General features: G+C 35.9%; 1 non-coding gene across 1 annotated transcript; it reads right to left on the bottom strand.

The window, feature by feature from the left end:
• Window positions 1–10,748: 10,748 nt before the first annotated feature.
• On the bottom strand, window positions 10,749–10,855 carry LOC120068607 (small nucleolar RNA R71). Its single transcript, XR_005479245.1, has one exon. It is a non-coding gene; the product is annotated as a small nucleolar RNA R71 (small nucleolar RNA).
• Window positions 10,856–11,284: the final 429 nt, after the last annotated feature.

Raw genomic sequence — 11,284 nt, 5'->3', positions numbered from 1 at the left:
TACACGACTGGGCAAGTCGGAGATGGCAGAGACCTATCGTATAGGTCGATGCCCAATCGTTTAGCTAAAGCTAAGCGATCGTCTAGCAAAAGCTATGCGATCGTTTAGCTCATCGTTTAGCTCGGTCTGTCGCCTACAGACACTACATGATCGTTTACTTAGGACAAGCGATCGTCTAGCAAAACTATGCAATAGTTTAGTAAATGCAATACGATCGTTTAGCTCGCCCTAGCCGTCGTTTAGTAAATCTATATTTACTTGACAACTACTGTGAGATCCTTTTTTGCTGAGAGAGAAATATCCAAAACTTTTTATGAAAACTTTTCAACAGTTTGTAAATCTTACTAAAATTAGGAAAACCATTTTCCTTTTATCTCACGATTACCATGAAAATAATAATCACCCACTCAGTTGGTTATTTAAAGAAAAAGAATTAATTATCCAATAATTAATATTATTATAAATATAAATGATAACCAACTTATCATACTATATTTATAACTTATAGTTTTAATATTTCGTCTCATGAAACATATAAACCATAGTTCTTTTTCTATTCCATGGTACTTAATGTAAATCTCATTTACATCAATCCTCCACTAGACGTATCTCATACATCATACCGATTATATCATATATAATCAAAATACCTCGTTAATTTGAACATTTCAAATCAACACTAAGAACTAATCCTTAACTAAATCCTTTGAGCTACCAAGGGGACCTTATGGACCTATAGCTTGAAGCTCCAACAGTACGTGAATAACTGACTAAACTCTTTAGTCACAGGATCCACCATCCGTTAACTGCTAGGCACTCCACTAAAGACCGATAGCTGAACTCTTCTTACCACAGATATATTATGTGTCCATCTTAACCAATCAACAGTGCGACAACCCTTCACAGATCGCTCGTAAGTACAACTGGGCCAATAACTGTTATGCCCCTGTAGTTACATCTATCTCCTTAAGTACCACTGATCCCTCTAATGAACATAAGTCATGGTCCTACTATGACTGAGTCTTCTCTTCCAAAGAGTAGTTGTGGCCACTATGTTCAAGCCCCGGAATCAGCCCTTAAGGGAGCAATCTCTCTACTTATCCCTGCTTCAGAAAAGGAGTGAATTCCATCTTGTGGATTGAGTTCCCAGCTCCCAAATCAGACAAGTCCCTAACAAGGTAGGCATGTTGAGTTGGCAATCTAGCCACTCTTACCCATACTAATCAAAGGACCGCCTTCAAAGGCAGGAGTTCCCAAAACACTCAGTCTTGAGGTCGTGTCACCTATGGTTGTTTAGGTGAGATGCAAGTCTCTAGTATCAATGGCGTTATATATAGAGTCTAGTCATCTCGTGGTCCAGGTCTTATACAAACTCTTTGTATAGGACACTCCCGCTTGCACGTCTTTACATGAATGGTCAGGATCAACCATCTGTAGTAGTTTACAACACTTGCAAACCTCTACAAAGCGGGTTGTATCCATAGTGTCACCAGGATCAGGTATCCCACCTTAATCCTTATACTACATACTTATTTAGGTTATCACTTAAGGCATGATCTACTTGTATATCACATATCATGCTTAAGTTCACATAAGATAACCAAGAAGCTTTGTTTATTGGATATAAGTAAATACCATAATTAAATAACACTTATTTTATTCATTAAACAATGTGTATCTTTACAAAACAATGAGACTCCAGAAGAATTAGGACACCAATCCCAACACCATGCGTTATAGGGATATAAGCATGTGGCTTACCATCGAGAGGTGTGAGATGTGTTAGTGTGGTGAGTTGTGGTCACCCTTGCGACCAAACTTAATGACTTGGTGCATCTTATCCCCTCCACAATTCTACTTCTTCATGCATCTTATTACGCATTAACAGTTGTCGCATCTCTACCAATTCTCATAGTCAAACTTTCATTGTTCAGTCTGTTTAGCTAGGAGTAGGAGTAGCGCATAATTAATTAACTTCTTTCTTTTTGTTTTCATTCACCACCTTAAACGCATTACTTCACAAACATCATTTAGTTACAATTCCCTGTGTTCGACCTCAGATCATCCCGAGACATTTGCGTTCTCATTATATTTGGCGAGAGAGTAAGAAAACTTGTGACAGGAATGCATGGTCATCGCTTACACGATTAACACATACTCTTCAGTTCAACGTATGACCATCAACGCATATCAAAAGAGAGTGCATTTTCCTCTCACCAGACAGGGTTGAGAAAGGTCCACTAGTATTTTCCTAAGCGATGCATAAGTCATGCGATAAATTCTTAGTGTTTTGAGCCATAGTATCCTATCTCTAGGATGCATGCGATGAGTTTTGGTTCCGATAGGTTAAACTTTATCTCTAAAGTTACTTCTATCCTTGTTTAATGAGTTCCACAATCTCTTACTCTCTCAAGTAGTAGATTGTTTCCTACTCAGATCAATCTCTTGATTTGATCTCACCTTTTTTTTTCCTTGTACGCATTAAACAAGATGAACTCCTACTTATGAAAATTTTAGTAAAAATATTAGTTTATCTTTCTTAATCCATTTAGAATTTAACTACTCATTGATGCTTGGAATTATGTGGTGGAAATATGGATGCTATGCGTTGATAGAATTACGTTGTGCACTCAAGTTTCTCCAGCAGAATTCAAGTGTAAATTCCTCAGAGTTTCCTGGTAAATCCAAGGTCGAACACAGGGACTTGTGAAAATAGATTGGGTTGGTAATTTTTATGAAAACTTTGTGGTAACCAAGTAAATAAATAAAGTATTGGGTGTGTTGTTGTGTTGATGAAAAAGAAATAAATAAAGGCAGCGGATTTGAGAAAGACAGTTGCATTGATAGATGCAATGAGTATGTGATGAACGGGTTGGGAAGATCTTTAGCTAGCGTTACTCGGGAATGCGTCAGACTATGTGATCATGTTACAACCATACACAGCAAGTCATTTTCCAATGTAAATGAGATGCTCCTAAGTCTAGGATGCATGTGTTGAATGCAAAGTGTCCATAGAGCTTATCCCTAAGTCTCTACTCTTGTCCTATGTGTTGATGCAAAATGCATAAAAGAAAGGTGACCGCATACAATCATATCTTATCGCTAAGATGCATGCAATGCGTTAATAACAAATAGTGCTCATTCCTAAGTGCCTATCTCTCATTTATGCGTTCTAATCTAGTTCTTCCAAACCTAGATTCTAACCTGACCTTCCCAAGTCTAGATCCTATCCTTAGACTACCCTCCCGAGTATCTCTAATGGACGAATGAAGCATACATAAACAAGATAATCACAAAGAATGAAGATTCCCTAGTTGTGCTAGCTAAATGCTTCTCAACCCATTCAACTAATTTAGTTACTCATGTGTGAACAACAGAGAGTGAACAGATGTAGAGAAAGAAATTCCATTCTTATAAATGAGTTGAGTACAAAATGTCAATGGAAAGTAAAGGTAGAGAGCCCTGTAGTAATTCCTTGCTAACCGAGGCTTTTTACACTGAATCTCTATTCTGATCTAAAGATGTTCCTGCTTCCGCAGGCATCGGCCCTCTCTCTGTCTTGGAGCTTCCAGCACTTTCCCAAGCTTACCAGAATGATCTACCGACACAACTTTCTTCCTCGCGTACGCCTTAAAATGAAAGAAAACTATGGACTGAGGCGTGAACTTGTGGAACAGAAGATTGTAAACGTCGTAAACCCCTATTCTGAAGAATGCACTTGGAGCTTCCATGGTGGAAGGCAGCTTCTCTCTCCTGATTGTACAGATGGGACAGCTTTAATTCCTGACTGATGCACCGGATAATTGTCACTGATAAAGCTGAATGTACTTCATAACCGTTATCAGCTGTCAACTTAATTTAGATCCAACTGTTATCAGCTTTCTGTCTCATCGCTCTTAAATATCCTTTTACCCAGATGTGCCCACCATGTTGCGCTGACCAAGTTGCGGCGATCCTTCTCGGGCGAATTTGTGCGAGCACGATCAACGTAAAGCCTTGCGGTGAAGTTGCACTTGACCAGTAAATTCCTGTGATTGCAATCTTTGCATTGTATTAACGCATATTCTGTACAAAAATATAAAGATCAATTGTTCTAATGCGTTGGCCGCATGCGACCGCAATATTATAGAATTTATGCTTAATGGACGCAATTTAATATACTTCATCAACGCAATCCAACATTGTTTAAGAACTTAGCACTATGATAACGTGCATTTCTGCCCGTTATCACTCATGCTTGTGAAAATAGACATGAATGGATAGAATATAGAAATAATTGCATTCATATTAATAAAAGTAGAGTCTTTCAATCTCTAAAAACTTAATAGAAATGAAAATGATAAGAAGAATGTAAAGAGAATTAAAGTAGAAAATGCCAAGATGCCTATCACAATTTCTTACTCCCTTTGGTTCTAATGGTGGCTGCTTCACCTAAGTTGCAATGGTGTTAATGTCTCCTTTTCCTTTTTCAGAGAATAAATCTAAGCTCTCACTTAGAATCCCTCAAAGAGAAACTCGAACTGGTGGTTATGGTGGATTTAGGGTAGAAGTTTGGCAGAGTTTCGAAGGGCTATTTATAGGCATCAAGAAGAAGTTTCCTCGCCTCTTTCCAATGATGGTCTGACACCTCGCATTAATTTCCTGATGCCACCTACCTCGTGTCAGAGATTCATTGGATCTGCTACAAACGTCTCACATCAGCTACCAACTTGTTCTGTTGATTTGACTTTCATCGCTCACGTGTTTGTCATTTTCTATTTGTCATGTTTCATCTCATCGTGTGGTGTTATGCGTTGTAAAGTTGATCGTCGGTTAATTTCTTCTACATGATCACAGCTTGTAGCTCGTTTCTTTGGCCGATTTTTTCTCCTCATTTCATCTTAATCCTGCATCCAAAAGTGACAAATTTTACACTTTTCAAGGATTATTAGTTTTGCAAGCATATGATCGCAAGATATGATTATTTGCATGAATTCCTTGTCAAGCTAATGCATTTACCTCTGAATTTTCCTAATTTTTCTCAAAAAAAGGCAAAATAACTTTTATTTCTACAAGTTATCACCCACCAACTTTAAATATTTGTGGAATTGGGTTGGTATATTTTACTAACTCACCTCAACTCTCCCTTCTTCCAATGTTTTCAATGGCTCCACCCATTTGCCACTGTCAGCAACTATCACTACCACACTTTGGGAACCAACTCTAGGCTCCGACAATCATACTAGATGATAACTCTGGCAACCAACTCCAATGACCAATTTCGAGCTCCAACAACCACCTCCAATGACAAATCCGGTGACCCAACTCCGACTACCACCTTCGCATGACCAACTTTAATGACCAATTTTGGGTTTTGACAACCACTCTGACAACAAACTTTGATGACTAACTCCGAAAACCAACTTCATACGCTTCGACAACCACCTCCGACTACAAACTCCAACAAAAATCACCTTCGATGATCAACTTCGATGACCACCTTCGAGCGAGCAACTCTGACAACCACTTTCGATGACAGCTTCGAGGACCAATTCCAAGCTTCGTTAAACCACCTCTGTTGACAACTCCAATGACCCAAATCTAATGACCACCTTCGGTGACCAACCACGATGACCAATTTTGGGTTCCAACAATAACATTCCAATGTCCAACTCCGACAACAACCTTCTTAGGCTTCGACAACCATCTCCAACTACAAACTCCGATAAAAATCAACTTTAATGATCAACTTCGATGACCACCTTCGAGTGAGCAATTATGACAACTAACTCTAATACCAACTTCAAGCTCCAACAACCACCTCTGACTACAACTCCAGCGAAAATCATCTTGGATGATCAACTTCGACAATACCTTTGCGCGACCAACTTCGAGCTCCAAAAACCACTCTAACGAAAAACATCGACGACTAACTCTAATACCATCTTCACGCAACCAACTTCAGGCTTCGAAAACCATCTCCAACTACAAACGCTAGCAAAAATCAACTTTGATAATCAACTTTGGCATCTAAATTCGATTATTATAAGACCAATGACTATTAAGGTATGTTGTTGGGTTGTTGATTATATAGATAAACAATATTTTGTCTACATTAAGTGTAATACTTATACGTTGAAATTTGTAAAATATATTTTTGTTTAATTGAATTCACATATCAAATGAGTGTTAGTAATATTTAGAAAAGTATGTATGCAGTTGAAACGTATGAAAAACATTACAAAAAAACCATAAAATAGAGGTTTTTTTCCTAGAACATTTTATGAAAAGAAATAGTGAAAAATAGAGATTTTTTCTTTGACGATCCTCCAAATTTGGAGAAATTGAAAATAGAATTGTTAAAGAAATATATGCATTCCATTGGTTGCTAAGATGATGGGGGAAATTCAATTAAAAAAATTAATGATAGAGTTAAAATATAGAGCAATAATAGGAAAAAATGAAAAAGAAGAAGATGGTGGTGAAATTCATGGAGAAAAACTAGGAATCAAAAGTTTTGATTTCTTTTTGGTTTTCCATTTCAGTTAACTACATTCCTGTATGAAATGTAGTAGGTTAGTTGTTGTTCATTACCCAAAAAGAAAGAAAGAAAGAAAAACTTTAAAAATCAAAAGAAAAATTGCAATCCATATTTTATTCAATACAAAGATGGGTAGAATTATTGAATAAAAAAGATTAAAAATGAAAATAGTCATCATAAAAGCAGATTATTTAGAGTTCAAAAACTGCACTAGATATCCCAGACATATGAACTCAACTCTACACTCTAAACACAGACATATGAATTGAATCTGAAAGAGATCGAGAAAGAAGATAAAGGAATGTTTCAGAAGAAATAATAAGTACGATAAGTTTCATTCCCCTTGTTCAATGCAGCCTACAAGTCTTGGATGAAGGCACACCTCATGTTATTTGGATAAAATTAAAATCCTTGTATCAATATAAAGATTTACCCAATAAAGCTTATCTCAGAGAACATTTATTCACTTACAAGATGGATACCTCCAAAACACTTTCTGAAAATCTAGATGATTTCAAAAGAATATCTTCAGAATTTAAGAAAATTGGAGATAAAACTGGAGAGGAAAATGAGGATTCATACTTCTAAACTTACTACTTGAGAGTTACAAAGATGTGAAGGTTGCTCTTAAATACGACAGGAGAACACTACTATAGATGCTATTATATCTACTTTGAGAATTAGGGAACTTGAATTGAATGTTCAGTAAAAGGAGAATGTTAATGGGGAAAGCCTATTTTCTAAGGGAAAAATCAAAGAACAATTAGAAAGACAAAAAATCATAGCCTAATAACAAAGATAAACAAAAATTGAAGTGCACCTACTCTACAAGAAATATGGCCACAACAAGAAAGATTATTGAAATTTGGAAAGGAAACAGAATCAGAAAAATAAAAATCCTCACCAAGGAGAAGCTGTTGTAGGTGAGAATAGTTTAACCTTTGAAAATGATCTTGCAACCTCAAATGAGAGAGGAACTCAGAACACTGAAGAAAGAGTTCAAGATTGGGTCTTAGATTCGTGGTGTTCATTCCACATGACACCGTCTAAGAGTTAGTTCATAACCTATAAACCCTTTGATGGAGGATCTGTCTACATAGGCAACAACAATACTTGTAAAATCATAGGCATTAGGTCTATACGTCTTAAAATAAAAGATGGATCGAAAAACTCATAATAAATGTAAGACATATTCCTACTTTGAAAAGAAATCTACTCCTATTGGGTATACTAGACTCTATAGGCTGTGAGTACAAAGTAACAGAGGGGCACTCTTCAAATCATAAAGGATTCCAAATTTGTTCTAACTGAGGAAAAAAAAAAGGAATGGTGTATACATCATTAAAAGATATGGAAGTGACACACTCTGCCTTAGTTACTACAAGTGAAAATCCTTCAGAAGGGGACCTATGGCACAAAAGATTGTCTCATATTAGCCAAAAGGGTTTATAAATTTTGTCTAAGCAAAGTGTTCTACCTCAAAATGTATGTGAAGAACTGAAGTTTTGTGAACACTGCATACTTGGCAAAGTTGTAAGACAAAGTTTCACAAAAGCCCAACATATAACCAAGGGAATACTTGACTATATACATTCTGATCTATGGGACATCACTAACTCCCTCATTGAGTGGATCAAGATATTTCCTAACTTTTATTAATGACTTTTCTAGAGAAAGTTGAATATTTTTCCTAAAAAGTAAAGATATTGTTCTAGAAGGATTTAAAGAATGGAAACTTATGATTGAAAAGCAATCCTCAAAAGAAATTAAATTTCTTAAAACTGACAATGATTTGGAGTTTTGTGGATAAGAGTCTAATAAATTTTGTAAAGAAAATGGCCTTGTAAGACACCAAACTATGAAATGTACCCCACAACAAAATGGTGTTGCTGAAAGACTCAACAAACCATCATGGAGCGTGTTAGATGTCTTTTGTCAGATGCCCTATTGCCTGAAAGGTGGTAGGCTGAAGCAACCTCCTACACTTTCTTCATTCTAAACAAATACACACATTCTTCACTAAACTTGCTAACTCCAAAAGAGAAATGGTCTAATCACCCTCCAAATCTAAACATGCTCAATGTATTTGGCAGTGTGGATTATGTACACTAGTCCAAAGGAAAACTCAAGGCTAAGGTAATAAAATGCATGTTTGTTGTCTTCACAGAAGGTATTAAAGGCTACAAGCTTTAGCATCCTATTGAAAAGAGGTGTATTCACAGTAGAGATGTAATCTTCAAAGAAGATGAAATGTTCAGCACACATAAAATGTGTGTTATTTGCCTTAGATTTAGGATTGTTTTTAATATGTTTTTATCGGATTTTATGCGTTTGCTAGTGATTTTCGGGATTCATGATCGAGAAGTGAATTATACACAAAACAAGCCAAAAAGGACCAAATTAGGCTTTAAGGAGGCAAAACCGAACAATGGACCAAAGGGATTGAAGAAAATAGAAGAAAATGCAATGTTCCTAAAAATAGAGAAGCGTTGCAATGTTGGGTATAGCGTTGCAATGCTGTAATAGGAAGCGAGAGTTGATGCAAGGCAGTAGCTGCAATATCAGATGCATTGTTGCAACGCTCTGGAAATTTTCAAGCAGTGTTGCAATGCTGCTTTCTAAACGTTGTGACACTAGCTTTCCTTATTTGACAAATCTGATGCTTTAAACAAGGATTTTATGCCAAATTTCAATCCTATGATTAACTAGATGACTGTGAACATATAGAAGGGGTATTCTAACCTAATTGGAAAACATTAAAACCTAATTTTGAGACAAAAAAAAGATAGATTTCTTGTCGAATAGAAAAGATTGAAGACCGATTGTGAGACCGTTCGACTTCTTGACGTGCTAACGAAAAGAAGATTGGCGATTTCCACTAGAGGAGGAGCATTCCATATATGGTTTTCTCTTATTCTTTTTTTTTCTCTACTAGAATGCCCTCAATTTTGGATGAAAATATGTTCTTGAGACCATAAGTGGCTAGACTCTTTGTTTTAGGGTCTTATTAGATTTACATATGAATTTAAGTTAATATTTAGGAATTTCATGGAATTGCATAACTAATTATCTTTTAATGGTACTATTTTAATTTATTTTGATTGGCCATCAATAAATGTTAGATTGAATGTTCAATTTGGTAGATTGTATGTTTAATTGAACTTGTAACATTAAATTGCTATTAACCCATCACGTACGTAGTTAGGAGAGTAGTAAAAGTTGATAACGAAAATGTTTAATGTCATGGATTTTAATTTGATATCACGACTTTAGTATCGATTAGAATTTCATGAGAAAGAATTGTTTTTGAAAGACAATGATTTGGAATTTAGTTTCTAGACTTAGATAAATAGTATGCATAATTTCATGATTGACCTAAATATTGTTCAATAAAGTATGTAATGAAAACTAACACCCTAGAACACTCTTTAAATCTGAAATTTCATTTGTTTGTCTTGCTTTACTGAAAACTAAATCAAAATCACTCAATTCGGCTTTCCAATTTCCATGCTAAAATTGATACAGTTCTGAATAATTAAGTGAAAATTGTTTTTCTGATCCCTGAGGACGATACTCAGCCTCTTAAGTCGTTTTAATATATTATAACTTAACCGCATTCATTTGTACATACATATTGCACATTAATTTTTTGGCACCATTCTCGAGGATCAAAATAACGATTTTTTTCTTACTATTTAAGAATTGGGGAAATTTTAGACTATGGCTTATTTTTGTGCTAATTTTGTTGGAGTTTTCTTTTGTGCATGCCCTGTGATAAAGACACACCTCTTTTGCCTTTCTTGAGATTGAATGTACATTTAGGAGAAATCTTGGAGTGAAGCAAGAAGTGGAAGAAGTGATGGTCGAAGAAGCGAAAAAGTCCATTAGGGATTATTTCCAACCATCCTTTCCCATAGCTCGTGAATACACCTATCAATGCAAACAATTTTGAGTTGAAACTAGGGTTGATTCAAATGATAAAGGACATTGCTTTTAGAGGCGCTCTGTTAAAGATCCTCACAAGCATTTAAGATCATTCCTTGAAATTTGTGGGACGGTAAAAGTTAATAGAGTTTCTAATGATGTCCTAAGACTGAGATTATTTCCCTTCTCTTTGCAGGATCGAGCAAAGGATTGGCTTGAATCAATTCCATCGGAGAGCATTGGAACATGGGATGAACTAACTCAAGTCTTTTTGAACAAATACTTTTTGCCCACCAAATCTTCCAAATTGAGATATAAGATTGTAGCTTTCTCTCAACAACCTTATGAACAACTCTATGAATGTTGGGAGAGATACAAAGATTTATTGAGTAGATGCCCACAACATGGTTAGCCAAATTGGTTATAAATTCAGTTTTTTTACAATGGGTTCAATGGTAACACTAAATCCATTCTAGATGCTAATGCTAGGTGATCAATCTTTGAAAAAATTGCTAATGAGGCTTATGCTATCTTGGAGGATATGGCCACCACGAATTATAATTGGCCAAGTGATAGAGATTCCACCACCAAAACCACTGGAGTGTATGGAATTGATGAGGTAAATGTTATTCAGGCTCAATTGACCACAATTACTAACACTTTGTCTAAATTTATTGCAGAAGGAAAATCATTAAGTTCACCATCAATAGCTTCTCAAGCAACCATGGCGGTAGAATCTCAACAAGTTTGGGGTGGTTAAGAGAGTGAGACGACCAATTATGTTGACAGAGGACATTATTGGGGTCACCAATAAATTCCTACTTACTATCATCCTAGTTT

The sequence above is a fragment of the Benincasa hispida genome, chromosome 12 (assembly GCF_027475165.1).
Source record: "Benincasa hispida cultivar pf3 chromosome 12, pf3_genome.v1.1, whole genome shotgun sequence".
In the NCBI taxonomy this organism is placed as follows: domain Eukaryota; kingdom Viridiplantae; phylum Streptophyta; class Magnoliopsida; order Cucurbitales; family Cucurbitaceae; genus Benincasa; species Benincasa hispida.
The sequence above is the reverse complement of the archived record's forward strand: the minus strand, read 5'-3'. Positions and strand labels throughout refer to the sequence as shown.